The 24965-nt window shown below is 56.9% G+C and overlaps 1 protein-coding gene across 2 annotated transcripts in view; it reads right to left on the bottom strand.

Moving 5' to 3' along the window:
- The window catches only part of LOC131591682 (serine/threonine-protein phosphatase 6 regulatory subunit 2-like), a 71167-nt gene extending 51238 nt beyond the window's left edge, over positions 1-19929 (bottom strand). Inside the window, exon 1 of one of the 2 annotated variants that reach the window (XM_058862622.1) lies at positions 19791-19929. The gene's annotated coding sequence lies outside the window, so the exon portion shown is untranslated. Of the gene's footprint in view, positions 1-19517; positions 19689-19790 lie in introns of those variants that run through there. The other variant, XM_058862621.1, reaches the window with a different exon arrangement.
- Positions 19930-24965: the final 5036 nt, after the last annotated feature.

Here is a 24965-nt window from a genome sequence, read left to right as displayed (position 1 = left end):
GTGCCAGAGTTTTCAGGGATATGGCTCAGCTCCAAGCACGATGAAACCCGAGCGTGTTGCAGCTTTTCCACACGTCTGTGTGCCAATATTCCGTGAACAGAGCCCACCCTGGCCACCACAGCCACACCTTCCATGCCTTAGGACAGATGTTCCCAAGATATTCTGCAGCCTTTCCATGGAATCCACTCAGCAAGGAAGGAAAGCTCGTTACTGAGCAGACTAAAACCCACCAAAAACCTCTCCAGTGCCTTTGGAAAAGCATTTACATTTATTACATTTACATTTAGCATGTCATGACCAACTGTTCAATACACCCTAGCTCCTCTCCTGAGTCTCCTCGGGCTCCAGCCGTGCTGGAGGATGTGCAGAGCCCAGCAGCAGCAGATCCACCGCTCCTGGGGATGTTCCAGGTGCTGTGTGCTGGACACGGGGCTCAGAGCCCATCCCAGAGCCTGCACCAGGATCCCTGAGTCCAGCACAGCCTGGAACCTCCCCTGTGCCCCTCTGCTTAAGGGAGCTGGGAATTAAACACCCAGCACGTGTCTGACAATCATCCCTGGACTCACAGAGCCATGGGATATCATGGGATATCATGGAATATATGGAATATCATGGAATATATGGAATATCATGGAATATCATGGGATATCATGGAATATCATGGAATATATGGAATATCATGGAATATCATGGAATATATGGAATATAGCTGGAGCTCCACAGGGATCACCTGCACAGACCCCAGCTCCCAGCAGCGCTGTCCCAATGCCCCCGGAGCTTCGGCAGCCTCGGGGCCCTGCTCAGAGCCCCTTCCCTCCAGGGAAGAAGCTGAGTTCACCTGAGCCCCCCTGCCAGGGGCTCCTCCTGCTCTGCTCCTGCTGCTCCAGGGAATCAGGAGAGGGGATCCACAGAGGCTGCAATGGGCCATGCCCTGCTCAGAGCCCCTTCCCTCCAGGGAAGAAGCTGAGTTCACCTGAGCCCCCCTGCCAGGGGCTCCTCCTGTGCCTGCTGCTCCAGGGAATCACGAGAGGGGATCCACAGAGGCTGCAATGGGCCATGCCCTGCTCAGAACCCCTTCCCTGCAGGGAAGAAGCTGAGTTCACCTGAGCCCCCCTGCCAGGGGCTCCTCCTGCTCTGCTCCTGCTGCTCCAGGGAATCAGGAGAGGGGATCCACAGAGGCTGCAATGCCCCAGCCCCCAGGTGAGTCCATACCCAGATACAAGGAAAGGGTTCTTCAGCTGCAAAAGGCACTGGAAGACGATGAGGAGAATCGGGAATTCCTCAATAAAAACCATCAAAAGGTCCATTTAAACATGAGCCTCCCAAGAGGAACAGAATTCCTGCCTTTCCCATACATCCCGTGGCACATCCCAGGAGGCAGCAGTGGGATGGGAGCATTTGGAAAAGGACAGGCATGTACAAAACCCAGCTATTTTTAACAAAATTTAAAGTCTTCCCACTGCCTCAGTTACTTTATCATGGTTGATCAGAAATATCAACTAAGATGAGCTAAATTCAACCTTTTATATAAGTTAGAACTTGCCTCAAGACTTCACTAATAAAGGAAGAGTTTGAGCTGTTGGAATTAAAGGAAAGCAGCATTTCCCAGGGTACCTGCACGGCCAGGAGGAGAACGGAACAACCACAAACTGCTCCCTGGTCAATGTCCACTCATAAATTTTGGGACTTATTCAGCCTCTTCCCACCTGCTTTAAGAGCAGTCCCAACAAAATCCCTGGAAAAGCCCTCCCAGCCCAAGCTGTGCCTGATTCCCACCTTGTCCCCAGCCCAGAGCCCTGAGTGCCACCTCCAGGAATTCCCTGGACACCTCCAGGGATGGGTACTGCAAACCTCCCTGGGCAGCCCCTGCCATGGCTAAATACAGCCAAAGGAAAAGAGAACAATCCCAGCCTAAAACAGTTGGATTTTCCATCTTCTTCTCTCCAGCAGCAGTGAGTGATGCAAAGACTGGGGAGAACAGTTTGGAGGTTCTCCCATTTCAGGGCTTTTATACCATCAACACCTGCAACACCTGAAACTGGGGTTTTATGAACCTTCATCTCTTCCCCAACCCTCCTTGTCTCTGCAAGGAACTCAGGGATTAAAGGGTGGAAGGGTAAAACCATCCAGGCACCGCTCCAATGCTCAGCCAGAACAGCTGAGTGACCACAAACATCAACTGACCAAGATGGTCACTCCAGATATTCCTGATTAACCCAAACCCACAAACTCCTGCAGCCCATTCCTGACTCCACACAGCCCTGAGGTCACTGGGATGGGCTCTGGTCTCTGCTGCTTCCTCCTTTCCAGTAAATAAATAAATACACACATAAAGATCCTTCCACCAACTCTTGTGAACCTCAACCATAACACGGGAATTGAAATATTCCCAGAGCCACTGGTTCTAACAGTAAATAAACAACGGCTGAGATTAACTGCTGGACACAGTCCAGAGACCACGGAGCTGCTCCAGGGCTGGAGCCAGCCTGGGAGAGCTGGGAATGTTCACCTGGAGAGGAGAAGGATCCAGGGAGAGCTCAGAGCCCTTTCCAGGCCTAAAGGAGCTCCAGGAGAGCTGCAGAGGGACTGGGGACAAGGGAGTCCCCATGGCAGGGACACCAGCCCCAGGCTCCAGCCTGCCCTTGGCCACTGCCAGGGATCCAGGGGCAGCCACAGCTGCTCTGGCAATTCCAGCCCAGCCAGCAATTCCCAATTCCCAATTCCCAACATCCCAACATCCAGCCCTGGCCTCTGGCAGTTTCTGGAGTTCCTGTTCCATCCCCAGGGAGGAGCAGCCAGCCCACTCCTCTCTGCCTGTTCCCAGCCCTGGCTCATCCCTAAATCCACTCCCCCTGGCAAACATCATTTCAACTCTTCCTTCATCAACTCAGGGTCAGAGCAACAGCAGATTTCTTTTCCTGAGCATGTGGACATTTGGAAAACGATATGCAAATCATGAGATCCCTGGAATGATCCTGGTAACTGGAGAAGCCACCAAGACCAGTTACTATTTTAAACTCTTGGCCAAGCTCTGGGAATCTTCCACAGGAGCTGATCCAGCAAAGAACCAGCACCTTGTGGTGCCAGAGCCTGCTCCAAATATTTTCAAATCTCCATGGAGCTGTGCCAGGGAGGGTTGGAGAGCAGGAAAGGTTCTGCCCCAGAGGGTGCTGGCACTGCCCCGAGGCTGTGGGGGCTCCAGGAGCTCCCAGGGATGCCCAGGCTGGGATTGCTGGGGGTGTGTGCAGGGCCAGGAGCTGGATCCACCATCCCTGGGGTCCCTTCCAGCTCAGGAGATTCCATGGCTCTGTGATTCCAGGTACAGCACAGGATGGATGTGCAGCTGCTGTGGTTTCAGTCAGACACTCAAAGCACAGCAGGTCAGGCAGCCCAGGACTGATGGCAGTGAACAGCCCACAGGAGCTGCTGTTGTTGTTGTTTTTATGGTTGTTATCCAGCCCAGTGCTGCCAGGGAAGAAGAAGCCAGAGGCTGCAGTGCATCACCTGCAGCAACAGGGAGGGTGCCCAGGTGTCCCACTGCTGCTGGTGACTCCCAGGGCAGGGACAGGGTCATTCCCAGCCCTGCTCACAGCCAAGCCCAGCTGGAAGCCAGCCCTGATCCATCCCCAGACCTGTCAAGCACTCCCAGGAAAGCAGGCAAGGAGCGGTGCCAGCTCATACATAACACCCCACTGCCACCTCACAACAATTTACACTCGCCAGTATTTTTATCCTCAAGCTCTTCCCAAGAAATTGGATCATTTGGGTTATCAACATTTCTCAACTGCACAATTTCACTTCCCTAAAAAGGACCCAACTTTCCTTGAGAGAGAAGCAAACAACACCCAGAATTCATCCCCTGTGAAGGTCTCAGGTCAGCCCTGATGGGGGCTGCAGGCACATCTCGGACTCCTCCTCCTGTGAGAGCTGGACAAGGGACACACAAAGTCACCATCCTGCAGGAATTCAGCAGGAATTTCCCCATGGAAAGGGGGTCAGGCCCTGGAAGTGCCCAGGGAGGTTTGCAGTGCCCATCCCTGGAGGTGTGCAGGGAATTCCTGGAGGTGGCACTCAGGGGACAAGGTGGGCATCGGGCACAGCTGGGACTCCATGGGCTGGGAGGGCTTTTCCAACCTCAGCATTTCTGGGATTCTGGGGTTCAGTCTGCCAGGGGAAGAGAATCATGAGCTACTCAGTTATTTCAGAGCTCTCTCAACCTCCTTCGGCTCCCACCTCAGACTCCTGTGAAACACACTCTGCTTCAAAATGGAATAATTCCCATATTTATCTTTAACACAGCAAAGACTGAATCCAAGACCTTTGTGGATTTCTCTTCAGAGGAATGGTGGAGGCACAAAGGATGGTGAGAAACTCCAAAGGAGGAAAAGAAATGTTTCCTACAGAAATGCCAGAGCTCAAGGCCAGGTTGGATGGGGCTGGGAACAGCCTGGGACAGGGAGAGGAGTCCCTGCCATGGCTGGGGGGCACTGGGGGGGCTCAGGGGTCCTTTCCCACCCACAGCAGTCTGGGATTCCATGATTCCATGATTCCATGACTCCATGACTCCATGACTCCATGATCTCAGCCCCTCTGCTCTCAAATCACACCGTGCCAGGAGCCCATCCCATGGCAGCCATGAGGAACACCAAGGAACAGGACCTGTGCAAGGTTCTCCACCCAGGAGCAGCTCTGGGACACCTCAGCTCCTCTGACATCAGGATTTTACATCACTCCATTCCCATTCAGCACCATTCCCATGCTCCCTGCCTCCCCCATTTGGATTCTTTTTGGAATCCCTGCCTAAAGGCAAAGCAGGACACACCAGAGGTCTCGAGGCAGTGACCCCACCTCACTGGGGGTTCATCACTGCCACACATCCCCAAAGAGGTGTTTCAGCTCCCTGAGACATCCCCTGGCCAAAGTTGCTTATTGAAAACCACTTGGATACATTTAAAATTCACAGATAAAATTTATTGTCAACCAAAATATTTCACCAGTTTGCCAAGAATGTCCTTTTGTTTTCCCCTTTGAGCTTTGAAGATGAATTTCTTCATTATTCTTTAACATGTGACAAAGAGATCTCTGCATTTACATTACAAAATCCTGGCACCATTTGGTTGGAAAAGCCCTCCCAGCCCATCCAGTGCCAGCTGTGCCCGATGCCCACCTTGTCCCCTGAGTGCCACCTCCAGGAATTCCCTGCACACCTCCAGGGATGGGCACTGCAAACCTCCCTGGGCACTTCCAGGGCCTGACCCCCTTTCCATGGGGAAATTCCTGCTGCTGCCCACCCTGAGCCTGTCCTGGCCCACCCTGAGCCTGTCCTGGCCCATCCTGAGCCTGTCCTGGCCCATCCTGAGCCTGTCCTGGCCCATCCTGAGCCTGTCCTGATCCACCCTGAGCCTGTCCTGGCCCATCCTGAGCCTGTCCTGATCCACCCTGAGCCTGTCCTGATCCACCCTGAGCCTGTCCTGGCCCACCCTGAGCCTGTCCTGGCCCATCCTGAGCCTGTCCTGGCCCATCCTGAGCCTGTCCTGGCCCATCCTGAGCCTGTCCTGGCCCATCCTGAGGCCGTTCCCTCTCCTCCTGTCCCTGTTCCTGCCAGCACAGCCCGACCCCCCGGCTGTCCCCTCCTGCCAGGGACTTGTGCAGAGCCACAAGGTCCCCCTGATCCCCCTTTGCTCCAGGCTGAGCCCCTTCCCAGCTCCCAGAGCTCTTCCTGGGGCTCCAGAACCTTCCCAGCTCCCAGAGCTCTTCCTGGGGCTCCAGAACCTTCCCAGCTCCCAGAGCTCTTCCTGGGGCTCCAGAACCTTCCCAGCTCCCAGAGCTCTTCCTGGGGCTCCAGAACCTTCCCAGCTCCCAGAGCTCTTCCTGGGGCTCCAGAACCTTCCCAGCTCCATTCCCTGGACACCTCCAGCCCCTCCAGGGCTCTCCTGGCAGGAGGGGCCCAGAGCTGTCCCCAGGATTCCAGGGGGTCCCTCAGCAGGGCCAGCACAGGGGACAGTCCCTGCCCCGGGCTGTGCCCACCCTGGGGCTGCCCCAGCCCGGCTCCATCGGCCTCCTGCCCCCCTGGCCCCTCTGGGCTCGTGTCCCCCCAGGGCCTTTCCCAGTTTCCAGCCCCTGTGCCCAGCCTGGAGCGCTCCAGGGCAGCTCCTGCCCCTCAGCCTGGCCGTCCCTCACCCTGTGGCCTCATCCCAGGTCCCCATCCCTCTGCACAGCCCCACATCCCACCCAGCTCAGGGGCACCCCACGTTCTGTGGCCAGCAGCAGGAAACCACAGGCACACTGGAATGCTGCTCTGCATGGAAAGGGGCTGTGTTGGGCTTTTTCTTTAACAACAAACTGCCCCTGGCAATAAACCCTTGAAGGCCTCTGTGTTGGACAAATGAAGAGCTCCTTCTAATTCTTCCCGGCCTCTGAAGCTCCCAAAGAAAGAGATGGTATCAGGAATTCTCTGTTTTGATCATCAACCTTATCCTCACCCACTATCTCGTTAAGCAGCCTCCTAATTGCTGCCCTACCCCATGCTAAGGACAGAATTTGCACAGCTTCTTGATTTAAATGTTACTTTTTTAATTAACTGCTCCACACCCAGACACGGGGAAACCGCAGCGCTTCAAAAGCTGCAGGAAAAAGCTGCAGAAAAGGCTCCCAAGCGCCCTGGGAACAAAACAGCACCAAAAAGGCCTTTTTTAACAGCTCAGTCAGTGCACATGGAGCTCAGTACATCCCTAAAATTCACCTCTACGGGCTGCTGGGCTCACGTCAGCTCTGAGGGCAGAGGAATCTCCCAGTTTGTGATGTGTATTTCAGCAGGAATTGAGCAGGATTGGTTATTTCCAGCTGCTCCTCTGTGCTGACGGCCCCAAGGAACCCCGGGGGGACTCAGGGCTTCCCATTAAACAGTAACCTTTGAGTGGGAGATTTGCAACTGCATTTGAATATTAAAGCAGCAAAACAAAGTGCTGGGGTGCTTGAAGAGCTGATTTCCATCCCTCGCAGGACTCCAGGCTCCTGGATCGCTTTGATGAGGCTCAGGGCTGGTTACTCTGTCTGCTCCAAGCAACAAGTGACATTTTCTCCTGGGTCAGCACAGCTGAACCCCACAGAAATCCCTGTAAATGACCAGACTGGGATCTCAGAGCAGGCTGTTGTTTTAACTGGGGTGCACAAGCACAGAAATCCCATTTTGTTCAAGTCCTTCCGTGGACCTTGGATATTTTCATCTTTGCTGCCCACAGACTAAGGCAATGTTACAAAAGACACCTCTTTGTACTCAGACCGAGGGCCAGCATTTGCAAGCTGAGATTTCCTGCTGCACCCCACGGGGAGATCAAGGGCTGCCCGTTCCACAGACTCGTATTTGATCAGCACAGGGCCCCAAGTGAGCCAGTAAAACAACTGCTGTGCCCTTTTCTGCTCCTTCATCCCGGTTCAAAGCTCCCAAGGTGAGTTTGTGGCTGTTCCTGCACCTCAACAGCCCAGCCCCTCACATGCTGCAGCTCCTGCCAGAATATTCCAATGCTCCTCCACCCAACAGACCCAGACCTGAGGCCCCAGCAAAGCAGAGCCCTCAAACAGGACATTAAATAAAAGCAGTTTAATTTCCTCAATGCCCCTTCATTTCAGGCCATTACAGACATAGTCCATGTAAAGTTTAAGTTTTGCAGTTCAGAGAAATAAAGACGCTTCAGAAGGAGCTCAGAATGGCTGAGGTTGGAAAAGAGCATCCAGCGCCAGCTGTGCCCGATGCCCACCCTGTCCCCAGAGCCCTGAGTGCCACCTCCAGGAATTCCTTGGACACCTCCAGGGATGGGCACTGCAAACCTTCCCTTTCCATGGGGAAATTCCTCCCCCTTTACCCAGTTCCTTGGAATTGGGTAAAACATCTTTGCCAGGACAAGGCACCAGCAGCCTGTTCTCCCTGCATGACACCACTTAACCTCTATTTATGAGCCAGCCTTCATCCACCATGAAACATCCTGAAAGGAAAACAATCCCTGGGAACTCTCAGACCCACCCTTAGGAGTTCCATGGGTTTTACCTGGATAAAGAAACATCAAAGTTCAAGCTGCTCTGGGAATCCCAAACCAGCAGGACACACTCCTGATCCGAGGCCACAACTCGCTGGGTATTAAACCTGCACTGCTGGGAAAAAATGGGTTTCCTTTGCCATGCAGAATTAGCAGGAAAAAAAATAATCAGCTGGATCATTCCCCCAAACCGGCTCCCAACATTGCTGCAGGAATGTCTGAGCAGGGAGGGAGGGCAGGGAAGTGGCAAGGATGGAGAACTAATCCAAGGAGTCACTCACACTGTGACTGAATTCCCTCAATCACAACCAAAACCACTCATAAAACCCGTGGAATGAGTAGGGTGAGCATTTCAAAAGACTGAAAAGGCTGACATTTATTTTTCCAAGCTTAATAAAGAATCCTAGAGATTGGATCAATATTGGGAAAATAACTGAACATGCACCTTGCACGAAGGATCATCAACAATTCTCTTGATCACGGAAGCAGGGAATGATTTGGGTGTGGCTTGCAGTCCCCTGGGATAGTGAAATGTGTCCCTGCCTTGGCAGGGGTTGGAATGAGAGAGGCTTTAAGGCCCCAAACCATCCTGATATTCCATGATTCCCCTTAGGAATCTGGATGGGCCATTCCCCAGGAACAGCAGGAATTTCCCCATAAACATTAAAACCTAAACCCAGCAGGGCACTGGAGATCCTCCTGCCTGCCCAGCACTGGCCCTGCTGGTTGGCTGGTAGTGATCCCACCTGCTTTTCCCAAAATAACACATTCCTGACCAGGGCACAGTCCACAGCTCCAAACAAACTGGGATTACACAACAGGATTTTCCCCACATGGCCAAAGTCTCCTGTGCCCACCAGGTGATCCTGTCTCATTTCACTGCTCCTTGGAAACTCCAGCACGGATCCAAACCCCAGGAATACACTCAATACTTCTCCTTGCTCTTCTCCTCTAAAACTAAAAACAACAGTTTTGTTCTTGGGAACTGCACTGCTTCATTCCAGCATTTGCTTCCAAGTATTTGAGAAAACAACACAGAGAAGCTCTAAGAATCCCAGGATTCCTGGGGCTGGAAAAGCCCTCCCAGCCCATCCAGTCCCAGCTGTGCCCGATGCCCACCTTGTTCCCTGAGTGCCACCTCCAGGAATTCCCTGCACACCTCCAGGGATGGGCACTGCAAACCTCCCTGAGCAGCCCCTGCCAAGCCTGGTCCCCCTTCCCATAAAGAAATTCCTGCTGCTGCCCAGAATTCACCTGTGAAAAATGAAGCTGAAGCAGTTTTTTCCTGCAAGACGAAACATTCCTCAGCGGAGCTGCTGTTGGAAACAGAGGGAAAAGCAGGAGCAGGGAGACCATGGACACACTGGAAGCACTCCCCACATTAACATCCCTGCCCTGTACCCGTTATTTCATGTGTCACAAGGAAGGTGACACAAGGGAAGGAAAAACAGAAGGCCTGAAATTGCCCCTTTTGCAAGAGGAAGTTAGGGTGCAACAGCCATGAAATGGGGTGTGCAGGCACCACTGGCACCAGGTCCCAGACCCCTACACCAACATGTGGCACCCTAAAGCCCCTTAGAGCTTTTGGAAACACCTCTGCTGCTTCATCCTGGAGATCTCAGAGCCCTGTCACATGCAGCAGTCTGGGACCAGACACAGTTAAATGAACTCTCTCTAAAAGCAGAAGGGAAAAACAGTAAAATGTTGATAAACTTCTGAGCTTTGGGCCCTCCCCTTGCCAGGCATTGAAGGAAGTGGGGAAATGCTGTCCTCTGCTTTAAGGACCCCCCAAACCCCCCCAGTGCCCCCCACACCTCCCACTGGCCCAGGCTGCTCCCAGCCCCAGGCTCCAGCCTGCCCTTGGCCACTGCCAGGGATCCAGGGGCAGCCCCAGCTGCTCTGGCAATTCCAGCCCAGCCAGCAATTCCCAATTCCCAATTCCCAACATCCCACCCCCATCTCCCCTTTCCCAGGGAATTCCCTCCATTCCCTCTCTCCAGCCCTGCCCCGGCTCTCCGCTCCAGGAAGGAATTTTGGGATCCAGGGGTTTCCCTGGGAATCTCAGCACTGCAGGAAGGGTCTCCCTTCCCTTTTCCAGCCCCAACTTCCAGAAAAATCCCTCGGGATGGATTCAGAGCCTCCCAAATCCCAGAATGATTTGAGATGGGATCCAGGGACCTTCAATCCCATTCCATTCCAATCCCACCATCCCAGGCTGCTCCAAGCTTTCCTTGGACATTCCCGGGATCCAGGGGCAGCCCCAGCTGCTCTGGGCACCCTGTGCCACCCTGGCCACCCTCCCAGGGAGGAATTTGTTCCCAATATCCAATCTAAACCAATCCATCCCTGCTCTCTGGCAGTGGGAAGCCATTCCCTGTGTCCTGGCACTCCAGTGCTGATTCAGGGTCCCTCTCTGGCTCTCTTGGATGCCTTCAGATCCTGGAAGGTGCCCTGAGGTCTCCGCACGACCTTCCCTCCCCAAGGCTGAACACTCCCAAGTGTCCCAGGCTGTCTCTGGAGGTGCTCCAGTCTCTGTATGACCATGCTGGGCTCCCCTGGACCTGCTCCAGCAGCTCCACATCCTGCTGATGGCAGGAGCAGCAGAGCTGTGCATCACACTCCTCACAGAACTGGAAACAGCTCTGCTGGGCACATACACAACAACAACTTCAATTTGGTTCAGCGTTTTGGCCTCAGAGAGATCTCCATGGTTCTGAATCCCTTCCTGCTTCCAGCAGCAAACTCATCCAGCTGCTGTGGAACAGGGAGAAGGTTCCCCAGGCAGAGCTCAGGGTTTGGACGTGGCAGAACATCAGCACCTCACATTTAGGCTGGAAAAGCCCTTGGGGAGCACCCAGTCCAGTCTCTCCTGAGGAGCAGCTCCAGGAGCCAGCCCCAGGTGAGGAGCTCCCTGTCCCTGTCCCTGTCCCAGCCCTGTGGGTGTCCCCTGCCCAGGCTGGGTCTCACCCAAGGGACAGATATTTATAGCGAGGATGACTGATCCCAGTCCATCACCCACATTCCCTGGGCAGGAGAGGAACGAGAGCTTCTCCAGCACAACTCAGCTATTTCAGATCCCTGCCCAGACAGGGAATGAGCACCTGGCTCCTCCACTGACTAAAAAAGGAACCTGAACCATTGCCTCCGAAGAAGGGATTTATATCACAGAGGTGTGAACTTTGGGAGAGGTTCCAGCCCCTGGAAAGCCAAGGCAGAGTAGGAAACACAGTACTGGGGGAGGGGAAATACTTAGTCATGGAAGAAAATTTCGGATATACCATGGACAGTGCAACATTAAAGAATGATATAATAAATATGGGAAACATGGAATGGTTTGGGTGGAAAGGGACTTTAAAAACCATCTTGTTCCAACCATGGCAGAGAACAAGGACTGGGAGAATGCAGAAGCAGTAAATAACAACTGAGCACAAAGAAAAACAATCTTCCAACTGAAAAATGAAAAGGAAACAAGCTGCACAGCTAAGCTGGAAAAACATCCTTTGGTGTTTTCCAATTTGCTAAATGGTGCAGACTGAGCACCTGCTCAGCAGGAATGGGGTAACCTGGCTCAGGGGCTGAGGGTTCCCAGGATAACCTGGATATTCCATTCCCTCAGCTGAGCATGACTTAACATGGAATCATGGCTGTTGTCAACATCACTGCAACCCCATCCCATTCCAGCCTGGCAGAACTTCCAGCAGTGGGACTCATGTTCAGTCAAACAGAAGCAGAGTCCTGGGATGGTTTGGGATAGAAGAGACCCCCAAGCCCCCCCAGTGCCCCCCACACCTCCCACTGGCCCAGGCTGCTCCCAGCCCCAGGCTCCAGCCTGCCCTTGGCCACTGCCAGGGATCCAGGGGCAGCCACAGCTGCTCTGGCAATTCCAGCCCAGCCAGCAATTCCCAATTCCCAATTCCCAACATCCAGCCCTGGCCTCTGGCACTGGCAGCCATTCCCTGGCTCCTGGCCCTGCAGCCCTGTCCCAGTCCCTCTGCAGCTCTCCTGGAGCCCCTTCAGGCCCTGCAGGGGCTCTCAGCTCTCCCTGGATCCTTCTCCTCTCCAGGGGAACATTCCCAGCTCTCCTGGAGCCCCTTCAGGCCCTGCAGGGGCTCTCAGCTCTCCCTGGATCCTTCTCCTCTCCAGGGGAACATTCCCAGCTCTCCTGGAGCCCCTTCAGGCCCTGCAGGGGCTCTCAGCTCTCCCTGGATCCTTCTCCTCTCCAGGGGAACATTCCCAGCTCTCCCAGGCTGGCTGCAGAGCAGAGGGGCTCCAGCACCTCCATGGCCTCTCTGGGTTCACTCCAGCAGCTCCAGGTGCTGCTGCTGTGGGGAGCTGCAGGCTCTGAGGAAGCAGCACAAGTTCCCAGAGCAGGGAGGTGTCTGACCCTGCTCCCTGTGAGCCCAGCACCACCACACCAGAACATCACCAGGCTGCCAGGGCCACCCAACCCTGCCTGGGTTAAATGCCCAGGACAGCCCCAGCTCTGCCACTCTGCTCCTTCCCAGGTCCCATGTCCCCATGCCCCAGTGCCAGGGCCACCCCAGCCCCACCTGGGTTAAATGCCCAGGACATTGCCCTGTCACTCTGCTCCTTCCCAGGTCCCACATCCCCATGTCCCAGTGCCAGGGCCACCCCAGCCCCACCTGGGTTAAATGCCCAGGACATTGCCCTGTCACTCTGCTCCTTCCCAGGTCCCACATCCCCATGTCCCGGTGCCAGGGCCACCCAACCCCACCAGGGTTAAATTCCCAGGACAGCCTCAGCTCTGTCACTCTGCTCCTTCCCGGGTCCCACATCCCCATGTCCCGGTGCCAGGGCCACCCCAGCCCCACCTGGGTTAAATGCCCAGGACATTGCCCTGTCACTCTGCTCCTTCCCAGGTCCCACATCCCCATGTCCCAGTGCCAGGGCCACCCAGCCCCACCAGGGTTAAATTCCCAGGACAGCCCCAGCCCTGTCACTCTGCTCCTTCCCAGGTCCCACGTCCCCATGTCCCGGTGCCAGCGCTGCCATCCCACACGGCTGCAGGGCCAGCACGGGCCAGCCTGGCCCTGTGCCCGCTCCTGGCATGCTCCAACCGTGCCCTTTGTCCTCTGCCTCGGGGACACGGGGACAGTTTTCAACCTGTGAGCTCACAGGCTCAATTATCCTTCTCAAAGAAAAGAAATCCATCTTAACATAAAAGAATTCAATTAAACGGCGTCCCGGGGGATCTGCCGAGGGAAGAAAACACAAATAAACAGCTAAGGAAACACAAGCTTCTCATCCCACCCCGCTGCACAGCCAAGCAAGGAGCTGGAATCAGCTGCAGGCTGTGCAAGGCTGTGAGGAACGGAAGGAAGAAACTGCCACAAGAGAACCCCAAATGTCACAGCAGAGCCACCAGTGCCTTCTCTGAGGTGTGACAGAACTCAGTCCTCACAAGGAATCAAAGGCAAAAATGAAACTAAAGCAGCTTCTTGTGTTCTGTTTCCTTCTTCCTTCCTGTGGCTGCAGCAGCCAGACCATCCCCAACTCCTGCAGGCTTGTGCCTCTCCCAGAGCCAGGCTCTGCTGCTGCTGCTCCGAAAGCTGCCCAGGGGAATCAGAATCAAAGTGACTCCAGAGTCACCAGTGTCACTCCAGGCCATGGAGCTGGGAGCAGCAGCAAACTGCAGCACTGAAATCCCACTGCAAGCCCAGGTTCCCAGCACAGGCACTCTGAAGTGCAGCAGGGGCACTGCCAGCCCCACACAAACCCTGGACTGAGCAATCCAGATGTTTGGGAAGCTTCCCTGCAAAGTCAAAGTTCCACAGGGTTCCAACTCAGGCCCAGTTCCCTTCAGCACCTCCATGGATGACCTGGATGTGGCCCAAGGGGACACCAGGTCTGTCTGCAGATGGTTCAGAACTGGGAGGAGCTGCTGACTCCCCAAAGGCAGAGAGGCCCTGCAGAGACCCGGACAAACCCAAGGGCTGGGAATGACCAAGTGCCAGAGGTTTAACACAGGCAGGTGCTGGATCTGCACCCTGGGGCAGCCCTGGATGCCCCCCAGGCTGGGATGGAGAGGCTGGAGAGCAGCTCTGGGAAGGGACCCAGTCCTGGTGGATGGCAAGGGGGATCTGAGTCAGCTGTGCCCTGGAGCCAGGAGGGACATCCCTGTCCCAGGGGGCATCAGGGACAGCATCAAGGGAGGGGATTGTCCTGCTCACCTCCAGTCCTGGGATTGGGCACCTCCAGAGAAAAAACAACTGAAACCATTGGGGAGCATCCAAAGGAGGAACATGGGGATGGGAAGGGTCTGGAGGGGCCACATGAGGAGTGGCTGAGGACACTTGGAATGTTCAGCTGGAGGAGACTGAGCTCAGGGCTCCCCAGGGGCTGCAGTTTCATCCTGAGGGGTAACTCTGGTCTCTGTGAGCAGGGACAGGAGCCAGGGAACCATGGAGCTGTGCCAGGGAGGGTTGGGTTGGACAGCAGGAAAGGTTCTGCCCCAGAGGGTGCTGGCACTGCCCAGGCTCCCCAGGAATGGGCACAGCCCCGAGGCTGTGGGGGCTCCAGGAGCTCCCAGGGATGCCCAGGCTGGGATTGCTGGGGGTGTGTGCAGGGCCAGGAGCTGGATCCACCATCCCTGTGGTCCCTTCCAGCTCAGGAGATTCTGTGGAAAGCTGTGCCAGAGAAGTTTTTCACTCTGCCCCAGGCTGGGAAGAGCTCTGAGCTCTGCCTGCCCTTTGCCATTTCACCAGAAGGTTTTTTTCTCACGCCTTCCAGCTTCCCCTCCTGCCCAGATGAGCCCGGTGTCCTCGGGCAGCCCAGGCTGACTCCAGGGGAAGGAATGGGGTGTGTGGGTGCTGTGACACCGGGAACAGCCTCCCCCAGAGCGCTCCCAGGTAACAGATGGACACAGGACAGACACTGAGAGGGACAGCGAGGAGCAATCCCAGCCCAGCAGCTGCACAGCTGCCAGCTCAGGCTGAGGAAGGAGCTGCACTTCCTCCTGACATCACCTCACCCTCGCTGTGGTGACAGCTCCCGGTCACGGCTCGGTGCCACGTGGGGTTGGGTTTAAAGGCGCCCCTGACAAAAATGACAATTTTGGTCAGGCTTCAGGCCCTGCAGACATTTTTCACCGTCACTCTTGAGGTGCCTCTGCTCCATCTGGGACTAACAGGCACCAAGGAACACAAAGATGGAACTTCCCACTTCCACACCTCATCCAACAGCAATATGTGTGGCACTCAAATTCCACCTAAATCCGAGCCTTTTTCGTCTGAGATTTTCAAGCTTGGCTGCGAAAGCTTCATTTCCTGAGGTAACTGATATTCATCTGCCCAAGTTTCCCTCCAAAACAAGAGTTAAGGTGCAGGTAAAAATAGTCCAGGCAGCGATAATAATGTCAATATTGGTTATTGCAGTGCTGGCAGCTGGGGAGGATCAAAACAAGGAGCAGGGAAATCCATCAGGAGTGAGGGGAGGATGGTGGGAGGAACAGGGAGCAGAGAGGGAAAAAGAAAAGCTCAAGTAGAGAAACACAGCAGCAGCCAGGAAAGACAACACACTCCTGCTTCCAATAATATTGAATCAAAGGAGACACTTAAGAGCCTTTGTTGCTACTCCTGGTCACACAGAGGCCACATTCCTTCCCTGAGCCTTCCATAAAGCCCCGACATCTGCGGATTTGCCGTGAAAAGGCGGTGAAAGCACTGCAGCCCATCGGTGTAACTGGGAGGAGGGCTGTGTTCCCAGTTCCCAGCTCCCAGGAGTGAGAGACTGCAGCTCCCGGCCGAGCCTCTGTGTCTGACAGCCCAGCCCGAGCGCTGCCGTCACTCATTAACTCACTCTATTAACTCCTCAATTAGTTCTTCAGGAATTCTGCATCCAGCAAAACAAGACCTCCCACAAACCCTCCTCCCTGTAAAGTTCTCTGAAGTTCTGTCAAGCTGGCACAGGCTCCCCAGGGAATGGTCCCGGCCCCGAGGCTGCCAGAGCTCCAGGAGCGTTTGGACAACTCACAGGGATGCAAAGGGTGGGATTTGGGGGGTCCCAGGCAGAGCCAGGAGCTCGACTGGATAATCCCTGTGGGTCCCTTCCAACTTGGGATATTCCTTGATCCTCTCATTGAAACACCCAGCTCCTCCTTTGCTCTCAGTTCACCGACCTCACCCGTTTCTCCTGCACTATTTGCACCCAAATTTCCCAGTTATTCTTGTTCTACTCTTGTTCCAAACCCAAGATTTACCCCAACAAGGCTCTCCTATTTCCTGGCATTCCAGTTTGCCCATTTTTATGGCTGAGCTGCAGCTCCTGCCCTTCAGGCACTGCAGCCCCTGTTAAAGCATCCTGCTGGATGACATCCACACAGTCACAATCCCCAGCGCAGAAGCCACGGCTGCTCCAGCTGTGCCTGCACACCTGGCTGTCAGCAAGGAGAGCAGGAAAGCTCATCCCTCTGCTCCCAGCCCTCCCCAAACTCTGGGCAGCAGGGACAGGAGCCAGGGAACCATGGAGCTGTGCCAGGGGAGGGAGAGGATGGAGAGCAGGAAAGGTTCTTCCCCAGAGGGTGCTCCCCAGGGAATGGGAACGCTCCAGGAGCATTCGGACACCGCTGCCAGGGATGGCTGGGCAGGGCCAGGAGATGGACCCATGATCCCTGTGGGTCCCTTCCCACCCTGGAGATTCCATGGTTCTGTGATGCTGGAATTCCTCTATACCACTGCAAGGCCCAGGGAAGGAAAGTTTTGGGTCCCCTTTGCCACCAGAAAACTCAGGAGAGACCTCAAATGAAGCATTCCCTGCACAGAGCGTGGAAAAGCACCACGGGAAAACACTGGGATATCTCCCTAGCAAAGAGGAGAGGAAGCATTAACGAACCAACGCCCCCTTCTCGCTCAGGATCTCACTGTGGGGGACAGCAGCGATGGGATTCCCTCCAGCTGCCTCCCAATCCAACCCAGAAACTGTGATCAGGACCGGGGGGATCCCACTCTGGAACACAGCTGGGCCCCCCAGCCCCCTGTTTCCCAGGGAAGCTCTGCCAACAGCAGCCTGGAACTTCCCAAAAACCCTGTAAGCCCACAGAGCGCTTTTCTCCTGGTAACAAACCCCCGAGCAGCAGCTCTCACACAGCGCTGCCTCGTCGTTATTATTTTTGACAGTTTCCAATTTGTGAAGTCAGAAATCCACCCTGTCCCTCCCACAGCACACGCAGAGCTCCTGGAACACCAGGCTGAGCAGGAGATGCTCCAAAGCTCCTGCATCCCACAACAAACCTTCCCTCAGTGTGAGGTTCTGCAGGAACCTTTCCTGCACCACCTGCCCGACAGGCACCTGCTGCTGCACCACCAATCTGTCCCCACGGCCAGCCAGGACGTCATCCCACATCCCCGCATTTCAACGTTAATCCAAAGCAAGTACAAAAATCACCAGGAATATCAGTGTACACACAGAGAACAAGCCTTGGTTTCACACTGGTTTGTTCCAACCCAGCCCTCATCACCTTCTGCCGAGCAAATGTCACCCAGGCCAGCCCGGGCCGTGATGTGCTCCCACTGACAGCCCAAAATTTAACTTTGCTTCCCATGAGATCACCATTGGTTGCCATGGAAATCCCTATACTACCATCCACCGAGGGTTTTTTTTACCACTGAAGTATTTTGGCAGCATGTTCGCTTTTAAGTGTCAGAGTAATAAGAGAAAACATAAATGTTTCTTCTCTCATCAGGCTTTAAGCAGAGCTTTATAAACCAAATCTACTCCTAAGAGCTTGATTCAAACCTGTGGGGCTGGGCAGGGCTGGAATCACCACTTTCTCTTTTCTCAGACACAAAATAAATGATGAAAACAACTTTCAAGTTTTTAAAACATTAATTTCCAAGTGAGGGATCAAGCGAGGAAAAATCTCTCAGGCCCCTCTGAGTTCTCTCAGTTTCTCTTTTTCACTTCCTAGTTTGGTTTTTTTTTTTTTTTTGCTGGTGCAAAACAAGGCCCTCAAATTCAGCAGGGCCCTCCCAGCCTCTGCCAGGAGCCACTTTCCTGTCAGATCAATCTTGTGGTGATTCCAGCGGGGCCTCCACTCCTACCCCAGTTTCTGGTCCTTAATAAAACCAGCAGGGTGACATTTATGGCCAAATTCTGCACCCTGAGGTGGGCAGGTCCCCAAGAGGGTGACACCCGTGGGAGGCTGAGCCCCCTCCTGTGACCCCCAGGAGGGACCTGACCCCCGGAAACAGGACCAGACCCTGACCACTGATCCCCCTCCTGTGACCCCCAAAAACAGGACCTGACCCTGACCACTGATCCCCCTCCTGTGACCCCCAAAAACAGGACCAGGACCAGACCCTGACACTGATCCCCCTCCTGTGACCCCCAAAACCAGGACCAGACCCTGACCACTGATCCCCCTCCTGTGACCCCCAAAAACAGGACCAGGACCAGACCCTGACCACTGATCCCCCTCCTGTGACCCCCAAAAACAGGACCTGACCCTGACACTGATCCCCCTCCTGTGACCCCCGGAAACAGAACCAGATCCTGACCATTGATCCCCCTCCTGTGACCCCCAAAAACAGGACCAGACCCTGACCCTGACCACTGATCCCCCTCCTGTGACCCCCAGAAACAGGACCAGGACCTGACCCTGACCACTGATCCCCATCCTGTGACCCCCAGGAGGGACCTGACCCTGACCATTGATTCCCCATCCTGTGACCCCCAAAAACAGGACCAGGCCCTGACCACTGATCCCCCTCCTGTGACCCCCAAAAACAGGACCAGGCCCTGACCACTGATCCCCCTCCTGTGATCCCTGTGAGGGACCAGGACCAGACCCTGACCACTCATCCCCGTCCTGTGACCCCCAGGAGGGACCTGACCCTGACCATTGATTCCCCATCCTGTGACCCCCAAAAACAGGACCAGGCCCTGACCACTGATCCCCCTCCTGTGACCCCCAGGAGGGACCAGGACCAGACCCTGACCACTGATCCCCCTCCTGTCACCCCTGGCAGGGACCTGACCCCCGGACACAGGACCAGAAGCCGGAGGTCGAGCCAGACTCTCGGGAAGGCAACCAGACCCCCGAGAAGGCGACCTGACCCTCTGGAAGGGGCCCAGACAGCCGAGAGGGACCTGACCCACAGGAGGGGAACCAGACACCCAGAAAGGGGGACCCTCAGAAGGGTGATCTGACCCCCGGGAGAGACCTGACGCCCCGGAGGCGGATAAGAACCTCGAGAGGGGAACCTGAGCATCGGCAAAGGGACCAGACCGCAGGGGGGTGATGTGACCCCCGCGCAGGGGACCCCCAAAAGGTGACCAGAGCCTCGAGACTGCGCGCTGAGCCCTAAGAGAGGGATCTGAGCCCCAGGAAGGGTGACCTGACCCCTGACCTTGCCACCGCCACCACTCCCGACAGCTCCGGCCACTCCCGGCCGGCCAGGTACGCTCCAGGAGCAGCCGGAGGCCGCAGCCGCGGCCCCCAGCCCCGCCAGCCCGCCCCGCACGCACCAAAACACGGCAAGAGGAAACTGTCACGCGCAGAGCAGTCGGATTTAACCCAGATCCGCACGGAACGAGGCGTCGGGAGCACGGCCCAGCCCCGGACAGCGGCTCGGCGGGGGAGGTTTTTAACCCCCCAAACGGTGCCGAAGCACCGGAACGCGGGGGACGGCTCCGGGAGGCCGGAGCGGAGCCGGGGGGGCGGCGGGGCCCAGCCCGCGGCGCGCCGGGCCCAACCCCGACCCCGGCCCCGCGAGGGCGGCGGTGACAGCCGGGTCTCACCTGCGGGTGCCGGGCTGCCCTCGGGCGCTGCCGGGCCGGGCTGCGGGCCGGGCCCGCGGGCTGGGCCGGCCGGGGCTGCGCGGGCAGCGGCGGCGGAGCGGCGGCGGCGGCGGCTCCAAAATGGCGGCGGCGCCGCGGCTCCCTCAGGGCGGGGGGAGAGGGGCGGGACCGAGGGGGAGGGGCGGGGCCAGGGCGGGGCTGGGTGGGCGGGGTCAGACGGGGGCGGGGCCGAGGGACACCGGGACAGGGATGGGGACAGGGATTGGGACAGGGATGGGGATGGGGATGGGGATGGGGATGGGGATGGGGATGGGGACAAGGACGGAGACAGAGATGGGGATGGGGACAGGGATGGGACAGGGATGGGGACAGGGATGGGGATGGGGATGGGGATGGGGACAGGGATGGGGACAGGGATGGGATGGAGACAGGGATTGGGAAAGGGACAGGGATCGGGAAAGGGACAGGGATGGGGACAGATATGGGGATTGGGACAGGGATAGGGATGGGGACAGGGACAGGGATGGGGATGGGAATAGGGATGGGGACAGGGATGGGGACAGGGATGGGGATGGGGATGGGGATGGGATGGGGACAGGGATGGGACAGGGATGGGGATGGGGATTGGGATGGGGACAGGGATTGGGAAAGGGACAGAGATAGGGATGGGGACAGATATGGGGATTGGGACAGGGATAGGGATGGGGACAGGGACAGGGATGGGGATTGGGATGGGGACAGGGATTGGGAAAGGGACAGAGATAGGGATGGGGACAGATATGGGGATGGGGATGGGGACAGGGATTGGGATGGGGACAGGGATTGAGACAGGGATGGGGACGGGGACAGGGATTGGGGATGGAGACAGGGATTGGGACAGGGACAGGGATGGGGACAGGGACAGGTATGGGACGGGGACAGGGACAGGGATGGACACCGGAACAGGGATGGACACCAGGATAGGGATGGGGACAGGGACAGGGATTGGGACGGGGACAGGGAGATAGGGACAGGGATGACAACAAGGGGATGGGAATGAGGGCGTGGATATGAGAGCACAGGGATGGGCACAGGGATCAGGATGGGGACACGGACGTGGGGACATGGACACTGCGGGATGGGGATGAGGATGAGGATGGTGGGATGGGGATGAGGGCACAGGAGGGGAATGGGGGTGGTGGGGCAGGAATGGGGACACGGACAGGGGGACGAGGATGGGAACACGGGGATGGGATGGGATGGGATGGGATGGGATGGGATGGGATGGGATGGGATGGGATGGGATGGGATGGGATGGGATCCATGGGATGGGATCCATTGGATGGGATGGGATCCATGGGATGGGATGGGATGGGATGGGATGGGATGGGATGGGATGGGATGGGATGGGATGGGATGGGATGGGATGGGATCCATGGGATGGGATGGGATGGGATGGGATCCATGGGATGGGATGGGATCCATGGGATGGGATGGGATTGAACATGGAGACGGGGATGGGGGACAGGGACGGGGACATGGGGACACAGGGATGCGTACAGGGACAAGGGGATGGAGATGGGGGCAGAGATGGAGACACGGGGGTGGGGATTGGGGACAGGGAGATGGTGGGACAGGAATGTGATTGGGACAGACACCAGGACACTGGGATGGGGCTATGGGGACACAGGGGTCAGGGATGGCGGGGTGAGGGCAGGGACAGGGGAACTGGGGAGAGGGGACAGTGACAGCCCTCAGGACCCCAGGGTGGGTGAGCTGCGGCCCCCGGGGGTGGTCAGAGCCTCGGGGGGAACAGGAGGAGCACGGGGACAGGACCCCGGGGCTGGGGTCAGCAGGAGCCATTCCGTGGCCCTGGTGTCACTGCAAGGGGGCCACCCCAGAGATGGGGATCGGGGACAGGGTGGGGACAGGCTCTGCTGTGCCCATGGAGGTGGGGATGAGCACGGAGAAGGGAGGGGAAAAGAGGAGACAGAGGGAGCAGGGAGCCAGTGCTGGGAGCAGGGATCTCTGAGTCATGCTGGCAGCCTGGGCTCCTGGATCCGCTGTCGCCGTGCCCGGATTTGTCTTTGTCTCGTGGATAAACTGCTTTCCAAGTGCCAGCATCCTCCAGGAACCAGCAGGAAGCGATCCAATCCCTCATTCCAAAGTGAATTCCTGCCATGAGATTTACCACTAAGCTGCTCCGAGCTGCTCTCGCCGAGGCCTTGACCCTGCAAAGATTCCTGCACGTGGTTAAAGTTTACAGGGAAAACGTGGCCCTTGCCATGGCAGAAGAGGGACGGTTCTGCGCTCACAGGGGGCACAGAATCACGGGATCCTGGAATGGTTGGGTTGGGAGAGAGCTTAAGGCTCATCCCATATCACCCCCTGCCACAGACCAGGGTTTACCCATGGGACTGCCGCCACAGAAATGCCACTAAAAGTGTTCCCCTGTGGCTGAGTGGGTAAAATTCCTCATTTATGGATGCTTTTCCAGTGTGAGGGTTGCAAGGGAAGAGCTCCAAGAATTTATACAGTGCCCAGTGTGGCAATTAGCACTTTGGTGGTCATTAATGCAGGGAAAAAATAGCACAGCCTCAGGAGTTTCACTTCCCAGTTGTCTGTTGGAGGGAAATGGGCTTGGAAAGCATTTTTTTTGTGGCTTCTTGTGGCTTCTGGGGACAGGACAAAACCATCCAAGCAAATTCCCAAATCTGGCCGCCCCCAGAGCCTATTCCCACCCCCAGGAGGGCCAGGGTTGTACAGCCTGACTCCTCCAGATGATTTCTAGAGTTCCAACCTTGGAACAGCTTCCTCTGCTCCAGCCCTCTGGAACATGCTAAAATACAGCTAAAATTCAGCTAAAATACAGCTAAAATTCAGCTAAAATTCAGCTAAAATTCAGCTAAAATACAGCTAAAATTCAGCTAAAATACAGCTAAAATACAGCTAAAATACAGCTGAGCTCTGGGCTTGGCAACAGCAGGGCCAGGAGCTGCCAGCTCCCCTCGCCTGGCAGGGACAGGGACAGGACAGGGACAGGGCTGGGGACAGGGACAGGGACAGGGCTGGGGACAGGGCTGGGACAGGGCTGGGGACAGGGACAGGGACAGGGACAGGGACAGGGACAGGGACAGGGACAGGGCTGGGGACAGGACAGGGACAGGGACAGGGATGGGACAGGGACAGGGACAGGGACAGGGACAGGGACCTCAGGCCATGGTTCTGAGCCCTGGTTATGACACAGGTCAGCTGGATCCCACTGGGAACAGCTGCTGGATCCCACTGGGAACAGCTGCTGGATCCCACTGGGAATGGCTGCTGGATCCCACTGGGAACAGCAGCTGGATCCCACTGGGAACGGCAGCTGGATCCCACTGGGAATGGCTGTTGGATCCCACTGGGAATGTCTGCTGGATCCCACTGGGAACAGCTGCTGGATCCCACTGGGAAAAGCAACTGGATCCCACTGGGAATGGCTGCTGGATCCCACTGGGAACGGCTGCTGGATCCCACTGGGAAAAGCAACTGGATCCTACTGGGAACGGCTGCTGGATCCCACTGGGAATGGCTGCTGGATCCCACTGGGAACAGCTGGTGGATCCCACTGGGAATGGCTGCTGGATCCCACTGGGAATGGCTGCTGGATCCTACTGGGAACAGCAGCTGGATCCCACTGGGAACGGCTGCTGGATCCCACTGGGAATGGCTGCTGGATCCCACTGGGAATGGCTGCTGGATCCCACTGGGAACAGCTGCTGGATCCCACTGGGAATGGCTCCTGGGATCTCCTCAGCACCAACACGAGGGGCTGAGGCCGGCGGTGGCAGGGCCAGGCTGGACAGTGGCAGCAGCCTGGGCTCACGGAAGGTCCCTGTCCCTGGCAGGGGTGGCAGAGGTGGCATCAGGGACCCCTTGGATCCAAACCATGCCAGGATTCCCTGGTTCTGAGAACGTGCAGTCCCTGCAGAGCTGCCGGTCCTGAGGCTCAGCAGGATTCCCAGCGGGAGCAGGCACACGTTGGGTGGGAGGCTGCAGGCCCAGAATAGGCTGTGGATGATGAAGAATTCTGGGATCTATTCTTGGCTCAGGATTGAGGCGTGATCTGGTGCCTCCAGCAGGCATCAGAACAGGATCTCCCAGCGCCAGTTCGACATTAATGCGAGCGGCCCCGCAGGGAGGAGGGGACGAGCCTTCCTCCCTTCTTCTTCCTCCCTTCTCCTTCCTCCCTTCTCCTTCCTCCCTTCTCCTTCCTCCCTTCTCCTTTTTCCCTTCTCCCGCAGCCCCTCCTGAGCGCCCAGCGCTGCTCCGGGAGCTTTTCCGAGCCCCGGAGTTTCCCTCCGGCTGCTTTTTGGGCCGAGTGAGCGGGCCCGGTTCAAACCCCGCGGCTCCGAGTGGCCGAGCACGAAGATGCCGAGGAGCAGCCCCCGTTCCCCGGCACTCCGCAACATCCCGGGGCTGCGGGAACGGAGCTCCCGGCGCTGCGGAGCACGGGCTCGGCTCCTGCGTTAATTATAGCCGGGGAGCTCGGGCCGTGTTGTGTTTGCGGGGTTGCTGGGGAGATGAACAGCGGACACAGCGCCAACCTTCCCAAATATGGGCGAGCAGCAGCGGCCCGGAGCTCGCCAGGCTCAGCCGGGCTCTGGAGCGGAGCCTCGGGGGCTCTGAGTGCACGGAACTCCCCCAGACCGGAGATCTCCAGGCCCAGCCGGGCTCTGGAGCGGAGTCTCGGGGGTCCTGAGTACACGGAACTCCCCCAGCCCGGAGATCTCCGCTCCGCAGCTTCCCGAGGCCGGCAGCAGCAGCCCTGGCTCCAGCCGGGAGGGTGCCCCAGGCAAAGCCGAGATCTCGGCGGTTTCAACAGCAGGAAACCAAAAATCCTCCGGGGCAGGTCCTCAGTTCATGGAAATCTCCTGTGGAGACAGACCGGGAGAGCTGGGAATGTTCCCCTGGAGAGGAGAAGGATCCAGGGAGAGCTGAGAGCCCCTGCAGGGCCTGAAGGGGCTCCAGGAGAGCTGCAGAGGGACTGGGACAGGGCTGCAGGGCCAGGAGCCAGGGAATGGCTGCCAGTGCCAGAGGCCAGGGCTGGATGTTGGGAATTGGGAATTGGGAATTGCTGGCTGGGCTGGAATTGCCAGAGCAGCTGGGGCTGCCCCTGGATCCCTGGCAGTGGCCAAGGGCAGGCTGGAGCCTGGG

This window comes from Poecile atricapillus, chromosome W, assembly GCF_030490865.1.
Source record: "Poecile atricapillus isolate bPoeAtr1 chromosome W, bPoeAtr1.hap1, whole genome shotgun sequence".
Lineage (NCBI taxonomy): Eukaryota > Metazoa > Chordata > Aves > Passeriformes > Paridae > Poecile > Poecile atricapillus.
This window is presented reverse-complemented; position numbering and strand designations above follow the sequence as displayed.